The 24,787-nt window shown below is 36.5% G+C and overlaps 1 protein-coding gene across 3 annotated transcripts in view; it reads right to left on the reverse strand.

Moving 5' to 3' along the window:
- Positions 1 to 14,863, reverse strand: part of LOC100577656 — a 38,634-nt gene extending 23,771 nt beyond the window's left edge. For 2 of the 3 annotated variants that reach the window (XM_026445637.1, XM_026445636.1), the window contains exons 1-3: positions 14,163 to 14,863; positions 13,736 to 13,849; positions 13,570 to 13,662 (exon numbers count right to left, since the gene is read on the reverse strand). The gene's annotated coding sequence lies outside the window, so the exon portion shown is untranslated. Of the gene's footprint in view, positions 1 to 13,569; positions 13,663 to 13,735; positions 13,977 to 14,162 lie in introns of those variants that run through there. The other variant, XM_016916538.2, reaches the window with a different exon arrangement.
- Between the last annotated feature and the right edge of the window lie 9,924 nt (positions 14,864 to 24,787).

The following is a 24,787-nucleotide window of genomic DNA, read 5'->3' on the forward strand; positions in this document are numbered from 1 at the left end:
ATTTGAATTTCTTGTCCCTCGATTTGCATCTTCCAACGATCGGTGTTACGCCATTATGAAATTTCTCTGTTACGTTTAATATAGGATAACATGTTTCTCTCGAGTTAATTAAGTGTTAGGTACAAGCTACGTAGGTGTTTCCAAATGGATAATACGAATTATAGAAATTTATTTCGAATTATCTCGGTTAATGTTATATTTAATAGTATAATCCGCCATTTTTCCTGTAATTATTCTATCTTTAATTATAGAATAATTGAATAATGATTTTGAAAATGAAGTCTTCTCAATTTCTTGAACGATATTACTTATTTAATAACGGTTATTACTTATTTAATAGATATCTACGAATATCAAGTTTATATTTTCAAGAATAATTTAATATAGTTGCATTTATTTTAAATCTTTTCCAGTAAATCTCTTTTACTGTTCCACTCGATGGAAAGAAGTCTCGAGGAAGGAATGCGAATCTGATTAGTTAATTCGAAACGCTTATTTTTGTTTCCATCGTGCTATTCGCATATACAAATCCAAGACGACGATCTGTATCTAAACCTCGATGCATTAGCGTAGGCTAATAGAATCCAGAGAGTATTCTAACGCATCGATATAATACAAAAATTTATTTATTTCTCGTAATATGCTTACGACTGCAATTACGATTCGTAACGATAGTTTAATTTATAAATTGTAATTATAAAATGTATATAAAACTTCATAAATGAAAATAATTTTTACGACTTAGAATATTGAAATTGTAGCTCTTCTACTATTATATAGCGTCAACATTGTCAACAAAGCGTCTGAAGTGGGGATAGACGGTCGCGAACGATGGTCGTTTTGTCCTTGCGCCGTCTCACGCTGAGTTTTTTTCTCGCAGCGAACAGTACATCCGAGAAAAGTAAACAACTCGCAATCTCTCCTATAATTGTGCGCGTACAATTATAGAATATATTCAACTTTTGGTTAAGCGAATCAGCTCCAGCTTTCTCCGTTTAAATCCTACGATATTAATTTTGGAACGATCGATCGGCGAATTTCTCAGTCTCGTTCTTAGATAATTTCTCGAATAAACGGGAGGAATTTGTCGCGAGGCGCAACTCGGCAAAGAATTCGATCCTCTTTCGTCACGCGTCCAACTTCCCACGCGTATATATACATTAACTATTCGCATAACTCGAAGGGATGGATTCCAACGACACCAGCCGCATATTAGGTTAATCCGGTTGTGCTGATCGATCAAGCGAGCAAGACAGACAGTGGGAACAAGCGATTCGTTTAAGCTGCGTGTGATGGTTATACGAAGTGTTTGCACGGTGATTACAATTAAAGTGAAAAGGATTGAATAAATCGTCGAGGAGGAAAATATTGTTTATGTAAATTTGAATGGACGTAAATAGATTTCGTGTTCAAATGTTTACAATTACGTTTCATTGTAGTAAAATTTATTATCATGAATAAACTCTTGTTCTATATATATATATATATATATATATCATTTCGTAACACACGATGCTTCGAACGAATTCTTCGATTCTCCCGTTGCGTTTAAATTACAGAATTTATATTAAATTAAATGAAATATGGATATACGAATATTTTACCTCGTGTTTATATTCGCGCATATTTACACGCATACTCGGTCATTCACACCGTGTTCATTTGCACGCAAACAATACCCAATACTCTTCTCTTGTTTCCGTTCCGATATTCTATCTACAAAATCTCGGATAAACAATTAATAATAAATAATTATTTCGTAAGTAAGTCGAAAGGTAAAATTGTATTTACCTAAAAACTTTTCGCTTATTGAATAATATAATATATCGATGAAACTTGATACTTTTTGTTCCATTCGTTTTATCTTCAATTTGGTAAAACGTTGGTTTTCGATCGAACAACGGGGTAAACCGGACAACGTGAAAAGGCTCTTAGATCGTACGATATTCCATTGAAAGTTCCGTGTCCGGGAGGAATTGCTTCTCCAAGTTTCGTCACCAGTGCGACTTCTTCAGAAGACTTACCGATAACGAGAATAATACTTATCCAAGAACCAATTCTTCCTGGACACGACCCGCGATGAAAGCCACGATAGAAAATTAAATGGCGGGTTGAAAATGGTCAGGATAAAAGAAATATATATAAAATATTAAAATTTAAACAATTCGTGGTAAATTGATATTTTTGAAACAGGATAAAGATTTTCTTTACAGTACAATTTTTACGCTTTGGAAATAATTTAAAGATATTCAAGTAAAATAAAAGTATAAACTCGAGTTTCTTTCTTAATTATTATCGACAGATTTTAATTATTATCTTTTACCTAGAATAATTTAATCCTACATTTAATTTAACAATTTCAAGTAAATTGAACTGTTTGACAACTCGTGTAATAATTTTATCACGTTTCACCAGAATCGAAAGCAGAGGCAGACACGTCCATCACGGTTAAAGTAATCCTAATTCGACACGAATTGTAATCGATTGACGGCGGCGAGGCAACATCTAATTACGGCGGCGAGCACCAGTTAAATGTTGACCGAGAACTTTGAGGATGCTCTCGCCTCGCCCTTCAACTCCCAATTTCTAATCCTCGCCTCTTACCTCGCCTCTCCATTAATAATCCACCCTTAATAAATAATAATTCCGATCAACTATTCCTCCTCTCCACACGATTATCTCGATTAAAGTGCAACCGATATTAATCGCGCGACGACGTTGCAAAACGAGTCACCGATACACGGAGTGGAATTCGGCCAATTTCATCGATTTCCGTTCGAAACAAACGTTGAAAAGATAATGCACGAAGATAATGCCGAAGATTTTTAATATCCCCTCGTCGTGGAACTCGATCAACGATCCAACCATTTCCACGATTTCGCAAAGTATTTTTCACACACGTATGGAAAAAAAAACTAACGTTATCGCGCTCGTGACGCTTTGCTTTTTGGAATCAACTGCGCCCTTTTTTGAGCCATCGAACTTGAAACGGCGAGCATAAATATTTGCGCCACCATTTATTTCTTTCGTTTCAACGAGAGGAACGAATTTTTGGAAGAAAACGTCCGTTCTTTTTATTCGAAAATACAAAAAGATACGTGTATTTTTTTTTTTTTTTTTTATAAAAAGAAAGAAAATTCTCATGATGCGTATATTCATTTCGCGTGAATTAAAAGTTGTTTGATCGAAAATTCGATTGAAATTAGCTCGCTTATCAAAAAAAAAAAAAAAAAAAAATAAGAAAGGAATCATTTTTTCCATTTGATGGACGGTTCCTTTCTTGTCTTCCTTGGCCTCGAAGATTCTTCGGGAGCCCGGAAGATCGGTTGAAATTGGGTCGCGGCAAGTGGCGCGATAACGTTATCAGGACGATTCTTGGCATTAAGCTCCGAGGCGTGGCGCACAATTTACACAATGCGCGACTATTGTGTGTGAAATAAACCGACACAAACTGCCATGTTTCATTTCAAACGAAACGCGTACAGGGATTATTCAATTTTGGAAAAGTTTCACCGGTGAAATTCGAAATTTTGCGAAAATTTTCCATTTGTTAAATCAAACTTGACTGCTTCTCGCCCTTTCATCCGCCTGATATATTATTCGAAACAACAACGCCCACAACGTCTTTCCCTCCCTTCCTCCCTTCCTTCCTTTCTTTCGGTTCGCTACAAGAAGAAAGTTAACGTTGTTCCAGGATTTACCAGCCTCGCCCAAACTTTGTACGCGGAATAGAGTTTCGAACATGTTCGACGTTTCTTTTTCTTTTTTTTTTTCTTCTCTTCCTCTAAACAGCGTAGGTCGAGTATAAATGTATATATATTTTGGAAAATTTCAACCTACGAGAATTCTTCCATCATGAAATTTAAATAAAAGAGTAAACAAAATATAAACCATTTCGAAATTTCAAATTAAATTATTAAATTATTGAAATTGAAAAAAAAATATTATCTCCATAATGTTTTAAACAAAACTCACTAAAATTTATATAGTTTATCCCATAAATTTTTAATATAAAAATTAATAAATCGAAATAAAATTTAATTCGTTAAAATATTTAATAATTATTCGTTAAAATCTATATTAATAATTTTATTGCAACAAAAAAAAAATATCATATAAATTTAGCTCCCTTATTTTCGAGATACTTAAATTATTAAATAAAATTTTAATCAACCCTGACACAAAAATTAATTCTACTTTTTTTTTTATTTAACATTTTTCATTTACGTTACTTTTCTATCCTATTAATATCCCTTTACCTATTTACTTCTTCTGCTTATTTACTTTTTACATCATCATTATTATTATTATTATTATTATTAACGTTACTTTTTTTTTTATTAAATAAGTCGGTGTCCCTCTGAAAGAAAAGTAATCTCGTAAGTGGATGCGGGGGATGAAGTTGAATGTCCCCGTTGGAAAAGGTGACGGGTCGAATCCCGGAAAAATACAATTTTCAGCTTGCCTGCCTCCTCCTGCAATTTTATTCCACCAAGAAGTTTCCATTTCGCGTTTAAATACTTTTACTCGTCGCCATTCTTCCCTCTCCCGGGAGGAGAGGACCGCTTCCTCCTCCGCTTCCTTTCTCCCTCCCCCCTCTTAAAGAGAGAATCGAAAATATAATTATATCCCCGAAAAAGTTTGGTCCCCTTCCCCCAACACGTAATTCTTTTAATATTCGAATTATTCCACGCGATAATCGTAGGTGAATAATAAATTGAAAAAGTTCGAGTCGAAATTGAGAGTGAAAATCCTTTAAAAAAAAAAAGAAAGAAAAATCATACGCGAGAATATTTCATATTCTTTCGCTACGGTTTCAACGACGCGCTCGTTTAAGTTGAGAGTATTCTTTCGAGTGATTGGTTAAATTGAAAAAAAAAAAAAGAAAAAAAATATTACTAATTTTAAACGAAACAATGCAAAAATAGATGAAAATGTAATGATAAATTTAACTTCATTTCCTTGATATACTTTCGACACATTCAAAACAGGGAAAAAAGTGTATTTATACTTGCGTTACTTTTATGTTTCCTAACCGGATAATTTTTATTTAACCCCATTTCGTTCTTTATCCTTGATACGCTTTTCAAAACAGGTAAAAGCGTATTTACGAAATAATAGAGGAATCCACTCCCTCCGGTCATTGGATTTCCTACGCGACGAATTTCACAGTTGGAAATCCCGGTTAACGATCGACGAGCGAGAGAGAGACAGAGAAGGAAGAAAGAGAGAGAGAGAGAGAGAGAGAGAGAGAGGTGGACAGCGCGAGGCAACAGGGTGACGAGTCGAGATACGAAAATTGGGGAAAACAAGGTAATGGGTAAAGGTACAGTCCTCGAACACGACGACTCTTCCCCCTTTTGCTCGGTTTTAAAGCTGCAGAAATAGGTTGCGCCGGCCAGGAGGGTTTGTAGGGGACGAGCCGTGTACGAGGCCTCGTGATCGATAGGGTCTAACCCACCACTACCAAAGCCTCTTCATTCTCCGCCTGTACACCACCACGCGTATCCCCTCACTCTGTTTACCAACACTTTTTCTCGCCGCGTGATGCGACACAGGTAAATAGAGGGGAGCGTCCCCCCACCCAAGCGACAAGCTTTCTTCTCGTCGTTTACCGACACCGACTCGTTAAACCGTGGTTATCCGTCACTGCCAGCCTTTTATTTAAGATTAGATTTCTTCGTCGGTGGCATCGTGTTTGGCTTTGGGGATTACGCTTGAAATCGAAAGATTCGTTTCTCGAATGTTTGCGAATATTTTTTTCCAGTCAGACGCTTTGAAACAACGATATGTATATGTATATAAGGATTTTGATTGAAATTTAATGGAGTAGTATTTACGCATTTGTACGTAATTTCGAGATGGAAATACATTGGAAATTATAGATACATCTCGAATGTATCAAGATTTCTTTCGTGTCTATGATTTAAGAAAATTTCTTTTCCTCCTTCATTTTTCACAATCGCGAACCAATTCGTAGATGATAAACGACGAAGTAAATTTTTCACTCGTGACAAGTAATATCTTGGCAACATCTCGTGGTCGAGAAGCTTTTTCCCAACGACACCGGTATATACCTATGTACATATTAATGACGTAACAAAGTCGGTCGCGCGTACACCTCTTGGTGTATAGTTGCATCCAAGTCAATCGTTGTGTTTATTTTAACGCGACAACAATAGCTCGGCTCCTTTTTTTACGTTACGTACTCGCTTCACGGTAGCGTGGCCTCGTCCTATCCCACTACCTGTGCACACGGTGACAAAGGATCGCCGGTAGAATTGACCGAAACGGTCCATTTTCACGGGGATTAATCGACCGACAATCCAATCCCTCCAACGTATACGGAATACGAAGACTTGGGGCGACGAATTCGGAGCACGTCGTTATCTCGCGGCAATCCTCGCGCCATCTTCGATCGTTTGTCACCTGATCGATACCTCGCTCGAGGTTATGGCAGCGAGGCGAGGCAGCCGGCGCGCGATGAAATGCACGAACGCGGTTCGAGTTTGGCGGCTCGCCATTGTTCCCGAAAACGCGTCGAATCGGCCGGAGTTTTCGAATTTCTGGGCACAAATTGACGTTTAATTGGAACTTTTGAGCGGCGATTCGGAGCAAGCATATCGAAAACGGAAGAACGAACGATGGATTCGTCCCCATTTACACGTTTTGCACCGTGTTCACCGATGTATGCTGATCGGTAAGAGAGCGGAACGACGAAGGGAGGGGGAAGGTGGCGGAGCGCATGCGTGATCACACAGGGCCAGCCGATGCATTCAAGATTTAGCCGGCGTGGCTGGTGTCGCCGTTCAACCGGCGTGGCTAACCTCGTTCTGAATCAAGTTTGTTCGTTCGGTCGGCGAGCACAGCCAATCGAGAACGTTTGCGGTCGGTGAATGACTGGTTCGAACGGTGTGCTTGTCAAAGCATACACCCGATATACGAGAAGGTATACACATGGCCGCGTGTCTGAGGGATCGGGGGCTCTCTATATAGGCCGGCAACGCCACTCTCTTACACCCCGCAAAAATTCTCGCCTATCCACACGCCGCACGTTCGATCCTCGGCCAACCCATTAATTTTACCGTTATTACGCGTTATTGGACGGGAAATTCAGTATGAAAAGAATCGTTTCTGAAATTTTAGAGGAAGATTAAGGAAACGATCGAGTATATGGATCAGGAATAAAACACGTCGACGCGTATTGTGAAAATTTAGACGGTGAGGAAGGAAAATAATCAAATTTCTAATTTCTAAACGGATTTTTACTCCTGGATTACAAAGATATCGAAATTAAAGGAAACAATCTCTCGATCAATAGAGATTAAACCTTCGAAATCGAACCTTCGAAAACACCGCGAGATATCGAATATTCAAGATCCGATTCTTTCGAAATTTTCGAAACTACATTAACTATAGATTACAATCGTCCTGCAAGTTGTCGTGGAAAAAATTTAGGAGGTGGGCGAGGTCGAGGCTCAGGGCGAGGGGGGAAAAATCGGTGGATAAGCAGTCGGGATAAAGCACCCTACATCGACGTGCCCACGAGTTACATCGAGTTTTTTGGATCACGTGTGGAGGCGGAAAGCGAGGGTGTGTGGGACAGGTGAGAAGGAGCGGATCCCCGCAGAAGAGAGAGAGAGAGAGAGATAGCGTTCCCTCGTTGACTGGAGGCAGTCAGAGTGTGACAGATTTCACGGGACAACGAGCTAACGAAAAACTAGTCGGGTGTGAGGCGAGAGGGCAGAAACTACGCCGCCCTCCTCCTTTCGCCGCCACCCTCTTCTCGCTTTTCACACCGGTATTCCACCCGACCGGCGCAACTACCCTCGCTTTGCCCGATCTCTCCGATAAATATATCGATCTACACACAGGATCCATGGAAAAAAATAATTTCATTTCCAATAAATCGTTCGCAATTTCCCATTTACATTTCGTCGTACAATTTCACGCAAATTTCTCCCGATTTGAATTGAACAGGAGAATAATAAATTCGTTATTTTTGAATTATCATTTTTGAAAATCGTCGAATTGATTTCACAATATTTCTCGATTCTTTTTTTTTTTTTCCCCAGTGTCATCGCTATTATCATATTAAACAGGGGAGTTAACGAACTATTTTTGTTATTTTTCGAGTTACAAACGGGCGAGCGATGAATTTCGAATCGAACGGCGAGATAAGCGTAACGTAAGTGGAGTGGGGAGGGGGGAAGGAGAGAGTGGGGACGATCGGGCAAACATTTTAGTTAAGCTCGTCGAGTGCATTCCGTGAACGGAAGCCTCTCTCCGTTTAGCGAGAACTCGTTAAACTCTCTTCGCCTCTTCCTCTCCCCAACAACGATTCCCACGTTTCCACCCATTGAGAACGCGGCTAAAATTTACTTCTTACACCGCGATAACAGCTCCGTTTATCGTTACTGTTTGTTGGCAAATTAAACGGGGCCCAAGTTTCTTCCTCCGCTTTTTCTCTCGCTAGAAAAAGGAAAAGTAACAATGGAATTGTGGATACGAACTCTCGTTTAAATTTATCGAATTTATCGTATTTTTCACACGCGCTGTGGAAAGCTTCAATATCCGTCAGTTTTCATCTTTCCTTCTCCTTCTATTGTTCTGCGTTATAGCCAACTGACGTATATTTTCCGATATGGGAAATGATCGAAAAGTTTCGAAGATATTCTTTTCCTAATTCTTTCTTTCTTTCTTTCTTCTTTCCTATCGATCTTTTCGACAGACAGACCGAGAGTTAGTCGCGTTTGAAAACGCGAGTCACGACAGCAACAGCAGGAACAGATCGATCTTCGAAAGGGTGGCGTTGATCCGTTGAACCGGGCACTTTATAAGCGAGAGAGAACAAGTTCGTTTCTTCTTTTTTCAATGAAAACTCCGTCTTAAGAAAAGCTTTTTATATTATCTCGTCGAGCCTTCCGTTTTATCGTTCCTGTTGCCTCTGATCGAACGTAACAACCACGGAATAGGGGTTCTCTTGGTAACGAGAGACGAAGGGTTCTCTCGGCTTTTTTATCCCTCGTTTCCGTTGAAAATTTCATTTTTCTCTCTCTTTCTCTCGCAATTATTTGGTTTAATTTTTCTTTTTCAGAGAGGGATTTTTCTTTTTCACTCGACGACGAGACGTATCTTTAACAGTTACGCGATGGATGAATTGTAAAATTCGTTTGAAATTTCTATTTCCTACTTTTCTCGCTTCATAATTTTTCAAAGATAAATGTCACCAAAGATAATTTTATTTTTAACAAGATTCTTGACCGAGCAAACGATTCATACTTGGATCAGATTATTAATGACGTTATTAATGATGCATAAACTTTGAAAAAATTAAAATCGACGCTATTATAAATTTTGTTTGAAATTCATACTTCGTACTTTTCTCTACTATTTTATAATTCGCTTCAAATTTTCCAAAGATAAATGTCACGATAATGTTATTTTTGATAATATTTTTGGAGCAAACGATCCTTATTTGAATATAAATATATCGTGATTTTAATGACATTATATTATTTATTAACGATACTGAAACCATTTGAACGAAACTCGTTTCAAACTGTTTTCCAGGAAAATTCGGATAAAAAGATTCTAATAATTGCATGAATAATGGATGAAAAAATTAAGAATCGACGCCATCCCTTATCTTTTATCCTTCGTTCGTAATTTTTAATTTTCCAAAGACGTTACGACAATATTTGATAAGATTTTCGGCCGATCCTTGGATATTTGGATCAAAATTATCGTAATTCATTCAACAATTACATTATTTATTAATGGTACGTGTTTTAAACAAATTAAAAAATTAATAATCGATGCCATAAATCATAAATTTCATTTAAAATTCGTATTTCGTACTCTTTTCATTTTATAATTCGCTTGAGATTTCCCAAAGACAAAGATGCCACCAAAGATTTTTGACCGAGCAAAGGATCCGTACTTGAATCAAATATATCAAATAATCCGTTCACCAAAATTACGTTATTTATTAACGACACTTGAAACTCGTTTCGAGGAAAATTAAAGATTCGAGTAAAAAGATTCTAATAATTGCATGATAGATGAAAAAAGTAAAAATCGACACCATCCCTTATCTTTTATCCTTCGTTTATAATTCAATTTTAATTTTCCAAAGACAATTACGACAATTTTATTTTTCATAAGATTTTCGGCCGAGCAAACGATCCTTATTTGAATACAAATATATTCATTCAACAATATTACATTATTTATTAACGATACTCGTTTCAAACCGTTTTCGAGAAAAGTTAAAAATAATAAAAAGATTCTAATAATTGCATAAGTGATAGATGAAAAAATTAAGAATCGACGCCATCCCTTATCTTTTATCCTTCCTTTGAAATTCACCGATTGTAATTCGCTGATTTTAATTTTCCAAAGACAATTACGACAATTTTATTTTCATTGAACAATATTATATTATTTATCAACGATATTGAAACTCGTTTCAAACCGTTTTCGAGGAAAATTAAAGATTCGAATAAAAAGATTCTAATAATTGCATGAATGATGGATGAAAAAATTAAGAATCGACGCCATCCCTTATCTTTTATCCTTCATTTGTAATTCGCTGATTTTAATTTTAAGACAATTACAATTTTTTTTTTTTTTTTTGATAAAATTTTCAGCCGAGCAAATTATCCGTACTTGAATATAAATATATTCATTCAACAACACTTACATTATTTATTATATATAGAAAGATATATAAGAAAAATTAAAAATGATAAAAAGATTCTAATAATTGCATGAATGATGGATAAAAAAATCCCTTATCTTTTATCCTTCGATTATATAATTCGTTTTTAATTTTCCAAAAACAATTACGACAATTTTATTTTTCATAAAATTTTCGAGCAAACGATTCGTACATCGAATCATATATATATATATATATCGGATAATTCACCAAAATTACGTTATTTATCAACGATATTTGAAACTCGTTTCAAACTCGTTTCGAGGAAAGTTAAAGATTCGGATAAAAGGCTGATAATTCCAAGGTAAATAGATTAAAGGGGGGGAGAGGGTGCATGAAAAGTTTGGAGGAAGGAGGATAAGTGCGTTCGCGAAAGAGAGTGGTTGCTCGAGCAACGCAAACATCGACCCTCCACTCGCCCGTTGGAAAAGGTTAAGGGTTCTTAGACCAGAGATCGGAGCCGGAGGGATGAAAGATAAAGACGCGATGAATGCCGAGGATTTTTCTGCGATTCCGCTCCCTTATTCCAACATTCAAACATTCTCGGATGAAATGAATATAGGGAAGAGAGAGAGAGAGAGGGAGAAACGCTCTTCATTCAATTTTTTCTCCAGCACTTCAGCCCATCTTAATCACCCCAAACTTTCTCCCTTTCTCTTTTTAATCTCTCCAATAATTCCATTCCATATAAAGAAATATTTGTTATATCTTCTTCTTCTTCTTCTCATGGAATTTTCTCTAAAATTTCTTTCTCTCTCTCTAAAAATCTCTAAGAGGAAGTTGCTTAAAAAAAAGCAACTTTTAAACACGTTCTGGAGAGACGAGATTAAAAAAAAAAAAAAGAAAGATCGTTCTTTAAACACGATTTCGAGATCGTATCGTGAATTATCGTGGACGTATTTAAAGGATCGAATGGAAAAGAATCGCGAGAAGATAAATGGCTTTCGAGAATCGCGACAAAAGCTCTCCCCAAACTCCCCCCCTCCTCGTTTCTTTCTTCTCGTCGAACGCATTAGAAGCTCCGCCATTATGGCACAAGTTTCTTAATGATACAGAGAGTTTCGCTTTGAGAAGTTCACGAAGAACGATCAATGACGGGTTGTGCAGGGTTCGCAAACAAACAACCCCTTCGCGCCTCCCTCCCTTCCTCCTTCCATCCATCCATCCATCCTCTCGCTTCTCGAGTTTTCAATTTTTTTTTTCGCGACGGCAACGTTCCAGTCCCACGTGAAATAAATTCTGAAATTCCTTCTGAAAGAAGAAGGACTTGGGAAGGGTTGGTTAATTTCTCTCCACTATATATTTTTTTTTATTACCCTCTTATTCTCTTCCTTTCACAGGGCGATGAAAGTTCTCTGGATGAGAATTAATCTTAATGACTGGCAGCAACGAGGAGTACAGCTCGTTAAATATCTTTCTTTCTTTTCTTTTTTTTTTTTTTTTTTTTTGAAGAGTTTAGTTATGCGCTCAACTTTGGCCAATTAACGATTTTCTTCGGAGGGCGGAGATTTTTAAATTGATATGATAATCGCGGGGATATCTTCTCCAAGTTTTGAAGGGATATCTCGAATTTTTTTATACATATATATTTTTTTTTTCTTTTTAGGAGAAACCTTGAAATACTTGGCGCCCTGAAACTTTCTATTTTATGCCTGGAAAACTTTCAACTTTCAACTTTCGTAATTCGAAAATTTTTCTCCTGAAACTCGATGATAAAAAGAATGATTTGGGTAAGTTGTTTAAAAGAGTATTAAAAAAATCGAGTTTATCTTTAATATTGGGGAGGGAAAAAAATGGCAAATATTTCATCGCGGTTTCGTTTAAGAATTAACGGCGTTCTCTTTTTTTTTTTTTTTTTTTTTTTTTCGGGAAGCAAACGAAGCAGAAGATATTTTTAAATAAATTGCTTCTGTTCCGTCCGCTTTGAGGAGGCTTCGTTTTATCGGCAATTCGATTGAAGCGAATAAAACGTCGTTATTATAACTGCGATTAGGCCTAAAAAGAAACCGATAACCGTCGAATGTCGAACGCGTCGCTTGAAAAAAAAGAAAGGAAAAAGAAAGGAAAAAGAAACGCTCCAAAAATTTCCATCTAAATTTTACAGCAAAACCTCCACATATTTCATAATGCATAACGCGTTCACCGCGTTGTGTACGTACACGTTGCAAATGTACAGTCAGTCGCAAAAATCTTCGCAAAAAGCAAAACGCTGTGAAGGAATATTGAATATTCGCGTAACAAATAATAGATCGATTCACTTTTCATCGCCTCTTCACGTTTCGAATGTACGAAAATTTCGAGTACGAAAATATATTTTAAAATAATTAAAATAATTGGAATGTCTTAATACGATTTAAAAATAGAGGAGTTACGTTAATTCAATGCAATAAAAAATAACAAAGAACGATCTGGAAAAGTTTCCATATATAGATATAACAAATGTAACATCGAATCTTTCACGAGAATTAATTAACTCCATCGATAAAAAAGAAATTGTATTTATCCCGTGTATAACCAATTATCTACGTGTAAAATAATTATTAATTTCAATGATCAAGCAAAAATTATAAGTATCGAACTATTTCTGTGACCGACTGTATATCCAACGTACATCTGTGAGATATATATCGCATCTCCTTATAAATATTAATTGAAAAGTCAAAGTGTTACGTTGGATGCGAGGCAGAGCATCTGATACACGCAGCGAAAATGATTAAAATAGAATCGTTGAGCGGGACGAAACATACTTTCCACTCGTTCTGCAACGAGAATTTCCCACTGGGATCTTCGAATCTGATCGAAGAAAAAAGGAGAAAAAAAAAAAAAAGAAAAAGAATTATTCTAACCTTTTATCAATTTCACGGATGATACACTCGAAAAGTAGTCGAGGCAAAGGATTCCATTATTCTCAGCCAGGTGTCCCCATTTTCTCGAGATGCCTAAAAAGATAGCTGCTAGAAATTACGAGCATCGCGACACTGCGAATCATAATAACATAAGGAATACCATTACCGAGTCTAATCTGGGTTATTCGTCTAATTGCTCGTTTTTTATTCCGGAAACGACATGCGGAATATCTCTTCTGCACACAGTTGGTACAACGCTTGTGCGCCACACACCACCCACCTGTGAAGAAACGGGCACAACTTTTTGTCGTCTCTCGTTACCGCATGTTCCAAGATATGTGGAACAAACCAATGTTCCGGAATATACGTAAAAACATTTTGTCCCCATTGAAAGAGAGAGAGAGAGAGAGAGAGAGAGAGAGAGAGAGAGAGAGAGAGAGAGAAATAATATGAAATTTTCTGGTCTCGTAACATGGGTTCGTATATTCGATACGAAGAGAAGAATATTCAAATGATCGATCGAGATTTGAATTTAATAAATAATTCGATACGAGTTTCCATTAAAGAAAATCCGAAAAAAAATTTAAAATTACCTCATTGTAAATATATATATAATTCACACTATTTCCTAATCGTGAAATTCAATCGAGAAAATTGGAAAAAAACACATTTAAAACAATAATTTAAAATTACTTCGTTGCAAATATATATACGTATATAATCCACGCTATTTCCTAACCTTCAAATTCGATCAAGAATTCGTTCTTTACACTAATTTCGAAACGTTTCGACGAATCAAGCTTTCACGACCGATACATAACCATTAATATATTCGATACGAGGAAGGGAAGAATATTCGAATAATAATCGACCGTTGAATTTACGAATTTAATAAATTGAATAAATACGAACGAGTCGGTAACGAGAGTTTCCATTAAAGAAAATCCAAAACACATTTAAAACGATAATTTAAAAATTGTCACTAATATCGAAATCCATATAACTCCACACTATATATCCCGTATAAAACCGTGTTCCCTTATCCGTGGAATTCAATCGAGATCCGGGCGAAGAGCACGTCCTTCACGCTCCAATTTCGAAACGTTTCGAAACGTTCGAGTTGGGACGAATTAAGCTTTCATGACTGATAGATGGCCGCGTTTAGCGCGCCATCATACGGGCGTGACGACGATCAAGCGCGCGAACAGCGAGGGGAGAAGGATAAAATTTCCAAACCATTCCCGTTCGAAAGGTGAACGAGCGTCACAGAGCAGAGGGGAGAAGTTACAACCGCGGAAGAAGTTCTCGAGAAAGGTTCTCGAGGTTGTTCAAAAGATTCGAAGATAGAAAGAACGATATATACGAGTTTCTTCGTTCGAATCGCGAGGCTCCCTCTATCCAATGAAGGATAAACCGTATTTGTCACGTGACGTCGTCGGGTCGAATCATCGTCTCCAAATCTCTTTGGACGTTAACGAGGAGTGGGGATCGAGAAATCGCTTCCATTATTATTATTTCGACGCGTCGTTCTCGCGTATTGGACTCGCGTATTGAAACGGTGTGGAAAGGAACATCGATACCTTGACGTAGAATGTCTGCAATTTTCAGCTAGAATTTAATAAAGGTCTGGCGCGTTATTAAAATCCACGGGGTTTAAGGGAGATATGAGAGAAGGCTGACGATTAATCTCTCGCCGGGTAATCTCCGTTGTATCAATTTATATTAACTATGGAACGGTTCGGAAGTTTGAAGGAGGGGGATTTGGCTCCGGTTTCTCAGAGAGATCCCCCTTTCGAAAGTACGTCTCTGTCTTCGTCGTTGTCGTCATTTTATGCTTTCTTGCACTTGGTGCGGTGGAAATAAATAAGCGTGGAAAATAGGTATTTGAAAGCAAGTTTTTAATCCCGAATGCGCGGTTTGCTCGAACTAGCTTGTGAGTGTGGGCAGCTGTTCCTTTTGAAAGCGTGAATTATTTTGTTGTAACTAAATTTCGCCCCAAGTTGCAAAACTTTCAAAAGAGGATCCGTTGATTCGTTGCTTTTAACGCGGCGACAAGAAGAAGCGGCAACTGTGGACAGAGCTAAACAGAAAGAAAGTTTTTAAATTGCGAATTCTTTTGTTCCACGTTCTTTACTTAAGAGCACTATCTTTTTTTCTTCTTTTTTTTTTTTTTTACCAGAATAAAAATTCTAAAACAGACCGGTCGTTCTCGAGACAAGTGTCGAGATTAAAAATTAATCTCGAAACAATGATGGTCGAAATTCTCTTTGAAAAATTATTTTTAAACAACAATGATGAAAATGCCTCCAAAGATCATCTTCCAAAATATTCCAACCATTAACCGTGATTGTTGGAAAATAATTTTCACTTCGTGTCGTCTTCGAGTTCTACATTTACGCTTTTCGTTTGTTCGAAAAATTTCGCGAAAAAAGGAAGCGGAGAATGACGGAGAATAAAATAAAATTTTAGCTGACAACGAGCGCGATAACAACGACAGACGTGGCTGTTCCCTTTCTTTTTTTTTCTATCCGGAGAGTTGATTGATGACACTTGCACGCGCATGCGCGGCCAGAGGTCGCAATCAAATGTAATCAAATCGGTAATCGAATCAGTAATCAGCGTTTCTGCCCGAGAATTTTATTATACGCGATTTCCCTTCCCTAAAGCTTTCCCCAAAGCGGGAATATTTTTGTTTTGTTTGCATTTCTCGTTCCCTCGTTTTTCGAAGGAAGAACATCCCGAGCGAGTATTCGCATGCTTTAAAACGAGAATGCAACGTCACGGATCAAAATAACCTGGAAATGGAGAGATTCGAAAAAAATTACAAATGTATATATAAAAATAAGATAAGTTAATTTATTTGATTTAATATTATTGTATAAATATACCTGCTTCTCTCTCTTCTTCTTTCTTTTCTTTTCATTATATCGTTTGTTTGCATTTTGATATCACGAGTTTGATATACGATCAATCGTTGCATTTTCCACGAGGTCGTTGCTCCGTTTTATTATCATAAATCACTTACTTCGTCTGCCGTTCAAGTCTGTTTCATTATTCGATAATCGTTACCGTCAATCAATCTCCGATCTTTCACGATCTTATTAAATTATGGTGATTAGCGATTGGAACGGCGAACTCGTTCAGTATTATGCCAACTAAGGAAGGATAATAATTGTGCTGTGAACCATCCACGAAGAGAATTTTCGAGAATGCGTAATTAATCGTGGGGAAAAAAAAAAAAGAAAAAGAAATTTTATAATATAGATATGTAGGAAGAAATTCTGCGTCGAGAGAAAAATTTGTAATTGGTCCGAATTGATTATCAATTATGGTGTATACGTACGTGCGAGGGATGCATGAAATGAGATCACGTATTCGAATCGAATCATTAGAAAGTGCAGAGCATACGATTTCGAGGATCCTCGTACAGTCGATTCTCGGCTATTTCCATCATCGTGCTTAATACGTTGTTTGTGCAGTAACAACAACAATAAAAATTGGGAATCTGTAATCGGAATGCAAATTCAATCAAGACTTCCACTATGAAAAGTTTCATTCAAATTCAATATTTGTCCGAGATTAATTCATCTTAAAACGTTTCCTATTCTCTCGAAACGTTTTCTATATAACGTTTTATATATATGTAATACTTCTCTATCAATGTAACAATAGATCAAAAATTTGAATTTTCAACGAGTAAAAGTTTCGTTTTATTTGAATCGATCTTCCAATTGATGAAAGTAACAATGGTTGGTTCTTTATGCACCGATAGTTCTACAAGTGCAATTTTTCTATTAAACTGTGTAACGAATGGATTCATTTTTACTCGCACAAAGCAGAAAATTTATTTTTCCATCGATCTAATGGACACTGGAATCCATAAAAATATTTCCTTTCTTTTTAACATTTACAAAATCGAAATTACTTCTTCATTAATCCGATGGATGCCAAATCTATAAAAATACACATATTATCAAATTGTTGGATACAAATTCGCTCGGTTAATTATTTGACCTCGTTACTCGATTAATTATATCCATAACCTCTAATAATCGACGAGCCTCGAGTTCCAAACGACTGCAAGTTTCAATCGATCGATTTTAAACGATGGAAGGAATCGTGAAATCACAATAGTTTCTTCTATAACAACGATTCAATGGAAATTTTACATCGACAAGTCTGTTCCATTGCAAGAAATTGATTTAAATTCACAAATCCACCAATCCAATGATTAAAAAAATATGTAAAGGCGAAATATTTCTTCGGTGGACAGGCATCGAATCTATAAAAGAAAAAAAAAAAATAAGAAAAATACACGTGTTATCAAACTGTTCGATAGAAATTCGCTCCGTTAATTATTCGACCTCATTACCGAAATAATTGTATCGGTAGCGTCTAATCATCGGCGAGGCTCGAATTTCCGGCGACCGAAAGTTTCGTTTAATTGGCCTCAAGCGAGGAAGGAGAGATCGCGATAACATAACCTCACTCCGACTGGCGCGTGCGCTATTGAAAGCGTTTTATCGGTGGCATGTATCACGAGTAATCCCAATGCACAGTGTTGCGCCCGGCCGATGAACGCAATTAGCAAGAACGCAGGGCAAAGCAAGTATGCAGCAGCTGGCTTTGCCACGAGTGGATACGTACAATATGCCGGACCTGCTTGTTCCTGCTTGTAACGGTTAATCGGGCCATAATCCCCCGTCCAGGATCCGCTAATCGACGTTAAATTAAAACGCTGCTTGTCAAACATGCCAGCCTCCATTCAATAATCCTTGCACGATCCCAAGCCTCGTTGATTCGCCTATCGGAATCTGCCAACTTATCCTGTCTTCCATCCTCCCGAAAATTCCCTAGAAGCCCTTTAACCGCAAACGAGAAATAACTAACTGTACTAATTTAATCGGCTTTGAGAACGTTCGAGCAAATCGATTTGCGTGAAAATTTGTCGAATCATCGTGTTCTTGTTATTAATGGAATTTTCTAGATAAGTTTTTAGAAAACGTGAATTTTCAACTTGACATTTTGACATAGATACGTGTTTTTCTAATTATTCGCGAACGATAGATTAATAATTATTGCGATAATTTGATTTTTATTGAGTTATCGATTGTATTTTATTAGAAGGATTCTATATACGTGAATTTTCGATCAACTCCTCATTCTTTTCAACGATATACATCCAATTTTAAAATTATTTAAATCCCGTGTACGTAATATTTTATACTTTATTCACAAGTCTGATGAGAATAAAGTACAATAACGGATCGTAAAATGAATTTATCATGGTAGTTCGATAAGAATTATACTTCTTACAGATACCTTACCAGTATTGCCAACGACGATATTGAAAAAATCGATTGAACCTTTTAATTACCGGAATTAATCAACTTTCTGATTTTAATATCAAAAATGAATATTATTCGGTTTGCGAGCTATTGATTACTGCCTTCGGGCTTTTCATAAAAATGATGTAAAATTTCCCGAACGAGAAAAATTTGCAATTCGAATTTTTCTTCTAAAATTTTTTTTTTCCTCTCTTTTAGAAATGACTCTCCTTTTTTTCGTTCTTTTACCAACGAATCATATCACGAAGAAAGAAAAAAGAGACGCGGGGAAAAAAATCCACCAGATTGAAGATAAAAAAAAAAATATATAAATAAATAAATCGACGTTATTTCAGTTTGCAAAGAGGATTCGAGATATTTTCACGCGTAAATTATTTTCATTTTGTATAATATTTTTAATTTAGCTCTCATTTTTCCTCTCCTCTCCGCGTTATCCCGATAACACGTACACACACACTCACTCTCGATTATTCACACGGATCGACCGATACCGATAAACACGCTCGAATGCCACACATTTGTTAATAAATGCGAGGGTGAGAAAATTGATCGAGCCCCGTTATCATTGCGTGCATTGCGAAACGCCATTGGAAATATCAAGGTTTCCACCGTGAATTCGATGGATTTTTTCATTGAAAAAGCTCAGTCTCGCCGATCCAGTTTCCCTCAAAGCTGCCAAGTTTAAATTAAACAAAGCGTAATTAATTGTCACGAATTAAAATCTCCCTAGTATCCCGCGTTACACAACTTTCGTAAAATTACACGTACATTTTTTCTTCTCGTCGAAAAAAAAAAAAAAACATTGACTTATCATCGATACTTTCGAAGTCGTATATTAAAAATTTGTCTCGAAAAAAGAAATTTTTCACTCCGGCAGCCTGAAATTTTTATTATGAATTAAATTGCAAGCTTGCTTAAATTTTCTCTACGTCGTTTTTTTATCGAAGAAGGCGGAATTAAAATTAGAGAGAACTCGATATAATTGGCGTGCCCCACCAAAGTCCCAAAGTTTCATAAAATTTAAATATCCAGAAAAAAAGAAAGAAAAGAAAAAAAAATAGAAAATTCTCCATCAAAAGTTTCACTCCCACTCGCGACATTATCGATAGATGGTATTACATCGTATCGTACGTATAATATATATAATGGATGTAATATCAAATGAAAAATCCATTTAATCTTCGAATCAATGGCGAAAGATCGAAGGAAGGAGGAATTCGTATTCGAAAAAGAAAAAAGGATATTCGTCGACTGATCGGATGATAAAATACAGGCGAGAAAGAAAACAAGGGGATTAATGGAAAGAGGAGAGGGGGGGGGAGAGGTATAAACGAGAGAGAGTCGAATTACGGAAGGATAAATTTATCGAGGGAGTGGCGTACAGATTAAACTTTGATTAAACGTGAAACGAAAGAAAGTTGGCGCGAATGAGGGAAAGGGTGAAAACGTTAATCATGGAGAATTTAAATGTCCCGCGAACCTCGATTATCTCAAAGAATCGATCCCTCTTTTTTTGAGAGAAATAAAAAGAAAAGAATATACGCGTCACGATTACCATAAAAATGGCGAAGTTCACTTGTATATTTTTCACAAAGCTGGCTTTTTTCCTTTTTTCTTTTTTTTTTTTTTTAACAATGACACTCCGTGCTGGATGGTTCTGAACGATGACAAATTGTCGTGAACGAATTGTCGCGTCAAAAATTTTGTCTAGTTCGCTTTTTGCCGATTCGTGTATTCATGTTGCACAAACAGTTTTATGATGAATAAAAATTTTTACATTGTTCGCTTTATTAAACCCTTGAAATAGCCCTCGAAATTTTCTTGTCATTTAAAAAAAAGGAAATATCGAACGTGAGAGTATTTGAGAACAATTTTGAATAATCCGATTCAAAGGATTAGTAACTCGATCGCTGGCATAAAGGCTGTTTTAGTTCGTTAATAAATTTCGTTGACAAAGCTGGAACGAGAGTTTTTTGAAATGTATACTCCAAAGACTAATATTTTTGGGACACCGTGTAAATTAAATTCTTCCAAATTTTGAAGTTTACGCCAATGGAAAAATTTTGAATGACATCAAGATAGAAAACGATTATATTATTTTATCTTTCTTGGACGTTGAAAAAAGTTTCAAAAACCAAAATATTTGAAGGAGACTCGTTACGCATCGATGAAAAACAAAAAGATATGTTATAGCATTTAAATATCACTGAAATTTTTTTTTGTAATTTTATTATCCAATGTTGCCAGCAACATCGCTATTTCATAATTATATATATATATTTATTTGTTTTTCTTCGAATGTTTCGTAAACAATTACACGTATAATTAAATATATTCATTCAACTAAATCCGTGCATTTTATTTATCGTTTTCACTTGCCCAGTCAACGAGAAGATTTTCACATTTTTTACTCCCTTTGAAAAATTCGCGCCTACGGCGTGATAGAAAGCATACACCGTTTCGTTTTAAATTTCATATATGCCTCGTATTCGATTCGATCGAATTGGAATTCGAAGGAAGGGAAGATCATTCCTTCTACCTTTGAAACGCTTCCAATGTAATAAAACGTTGTTTCGTACGCTTCCAACGATTTCCATGCACGACCCTATTTCCTAACTCTTACATTCGATTACTAAAAATTCCCCCCCTCCCATGTAATTCTCGTACCGATCGTTTCTAATTCCATTTCTCGATAATAGAATTCTAAAAATCTCGAAAATATGTGTAGAGCTTCGAATATCGGGTAAATGTAAATGTAAATGAGGTTAAAATTAAAATTCGAGTGGATTTGAAAATGATTGGAAGATGATAGAATTCTAAAAAAAAAAAAAAGAAGAAAAATCGGAATCGATATCGATTATATTATAACGTAATTCGCGATAGATTCGTAAAAATGATTTTTTTTTTTTTAAGAAGATAAATGAAAATTAAATTTATTAATTTCAATGAATGGGATAAATCGTGTATATGATATTATATCGTGAAACGCAATCGAATTTTCCGCTTTGCAAAATATACACACGGTGGAGAGGATATATTGGGCGGAGACAAGTCAAAGTAGATGGCAATTATTTACTCGAACGACTCTTCTCCGTCAATGAGTTACGGTCGGCTGACTATACTCGGCGATATCTACTGCGAGAGTAGACGGGCTCCGTATGCAATCAGACCCTCTCTTATTACGCGACTCGCGAATTGCGCGCCCCCCTTTCCTCGCTTTGCGCACGCTCGCATGCCACGATTCAGAAAATGCGTGTATCGAGATTCGAAGCAATTTTCGTGCTCGAGAAATTTATCACGATTTATAATCCCATTTAAATCGAAAAAAAACGTTAAAATAATTTTTTGTAAACCGTGCTTCTGCTAGGGATATAGAAAGTCTAGTTTATTTTTCTCCCTAACGAAATTGCTAGAGAATTAGATCGAACGTTAAAATATTGGGTTGGCAACTAAGTAATTGCGGATTTCACTCATAGATGGCTTCAGTTATAGATGATATCAAATCGTACCTGATTCAGTTTTTTGCTAATAAAAACCACAAGTTTTACGAACGTGGGATTATGATGCTGCCTGAAAGATGGCAAAAGGTCATTGATCAAAATGGGCAATATATTATAGAATAAAGTTATTTAGTTCCATGAAAAAATTGTCTTTGATTTTCTAAAAAAAATCCGCAATTACTTAGTTGTCAACTCTATAATTTTTTGTGAACCGTGCTCGTGCTAGAGATATAGAAAGTCCAGTTTATTTTTCTTCCTAACGAAATTACTAGACTAGAGAATTTAAAGAAATGGTGTAAATAAAAAGAGGACATTTCTCGCGAGGTTAGCTTTGCCAACTCGTGGTAGTAATTTCCGTTGTTGCCGTATCCTCGCCTCGAGACGAGAATCTCAGATTCGGTGTCGAGAAAAATAAGGATAAAACGATCTCATCGAGATATATATAGGAAACGTTGATAACGTTTATTTGCACTTCCACTTCCCAAAACTGAAAACTTCGAATATAAACCCAATTTTCAATTTCTATCTACTCTATTCCATCCTTAACCTTAACCCCGTTCGTTCCAACCATCTCAATTTCGAAATCCATTCCAAATATTGTTTCCGTTACGATACCCCCTTAACGTTTATCCACATTGGATTGATTAAATCCAACGAGTACGAAGAGATAAAAGCGATATTCGAGATTAAACAGAGATCGACCTTCCTGTTATCCCTTACAGATATATATCCAATTTTTCTCAAAGAATTTCTAAAGATTTTAAAAAAAAAAAGAAGAAAACATTGCCCCTCGAGGGATATCCTTGTCAAAAATTCAAGGACAATGGGTCCAAGTTTATCAGAGGCATTTGATAGATCGCGATATAAACCGGCTCTCCCTTTTGTCGGAGAAATAAAGGAGAGGAGGAGGCTCTCTCGATTCGGCTCTCTTTAGAATTTTAGGACGCGACCAGGATTAAAGCGAGATAAGTTAAGCCGGCGAAACGGCATGGGCAGAGGGTTTAAATTAGTAGCGGGGAAATTCAAGGAGTGACGGGCGGCCAGATAAGGGATTTCCATCGTATATACCTTACCTTACGGTCATAATACGCGAAATGGGCCAAGTATGCCTGGATAAACTGATTATCCGTATCGCGCTGTATCTTTTGAAAAAAATGTGGCTTATGGAGGGGGGGGAGAACGTAACAGAAGAAAGTCACTAGAGAAAGTTCCCTAGTGAATTTCCTTCCCTTTTTTTCTTTTCCATCGAAATCGAATACGAATTTTACGAATTTTTGTTTCGTTCAAGATTTAAAATTTTTCGAATAATTCGTTCGAATCAATAATGAAAAATTCTGTTAATGCACAATTTAACCAAATTTGGAAAGAATATCTCGAATAATTTCTTAAGTAATTCTTATGGAAATTATTGGCGAAAGTGTACCTTTTTCAGAGATTGCGTCTATAATTACGATAGATTGCGACCAAAATACAAAATGGATACCTCTTGGCGATCAGATTACAGGGGAGCACGATAAAGTCAACAAAGTTTTCGAGTTACGACTGTCACAACTTGTGAAATTTACGGGATGGACTATTTTCCACCCTAATAATAAATTAACCGATCTTGATACGATAGAAAATAATTTAAATGAGAAAAAGAAGAAGAAGAAAATGAGAAATAAAAAAACTTACGATTGAAATTTATTATTCGTTATCGCCTCGATCTTGACGCGTTCCTCTCGCATCGATCGAGAGAAGAACAAACACGCCAATGATAGAACAGTGGCTTTTCCTTCGTCCTTCGTCTAACCGCGGTTATTTATCACGTCGCGATATCACGACGAGGCGAGTTCAAAAAATTGGAAGAGGAGGAGAAGGCAAGTGTCTCGCGTGACGAACGATTCTCCAAAGGATTCCTATCTTGGACGGATAAGAATCCAGTGTTGGAAACTGCATATCGGCTTTCCGTCAGTGGTTCTCAATTCGCATTCTTCTTCGTGCAACAGGTCCTTTCTTTCTCCCTTTTCGTCGTCTCTCACTTACTCTTCGTAAATAATAATTCGAAGAACAAGGGAAATTTATGGAGAGAAAGCTTCCAAGAAAATTCCTTTTTAAATATTCGAGAAACTATATACATGGAATAAGAAAATCTTTTCATTCTTTTTTCTCGATTCTTACCCCTCCCCTTCCTTCTGGACGTAATCTTGTGGAAATACTTGCCCTCCCCCCTTAATCCTGCCGTAATTCGTTTCACTTGGGAATATTTTCGTCGAACGAGAATTTCATTGAATCTTGCGCGATCGTTTTATTAAGAATTGAACGAGAATAGAAGTTTTTTTTTAAATAGTCGACCCAATGCCCCAATTCTCCCTTCTAGATTTTTCCACT

Source organism: Apis mellifera, linkage group LG15 (assembly GCF_003254395.2).
Source record: "Apis mellifera strain DH4 linkage group LG15, Amel_HAv3.1, whole genome shotgun sequence".
In the NCBI taxonomy this organism is placed as follows: domain Eukaryota; kingdom Metazoa; phylum Arthropoda; class Insecta; order Hymenoptera; family Apidae; genus Apis; species Apis mellifera.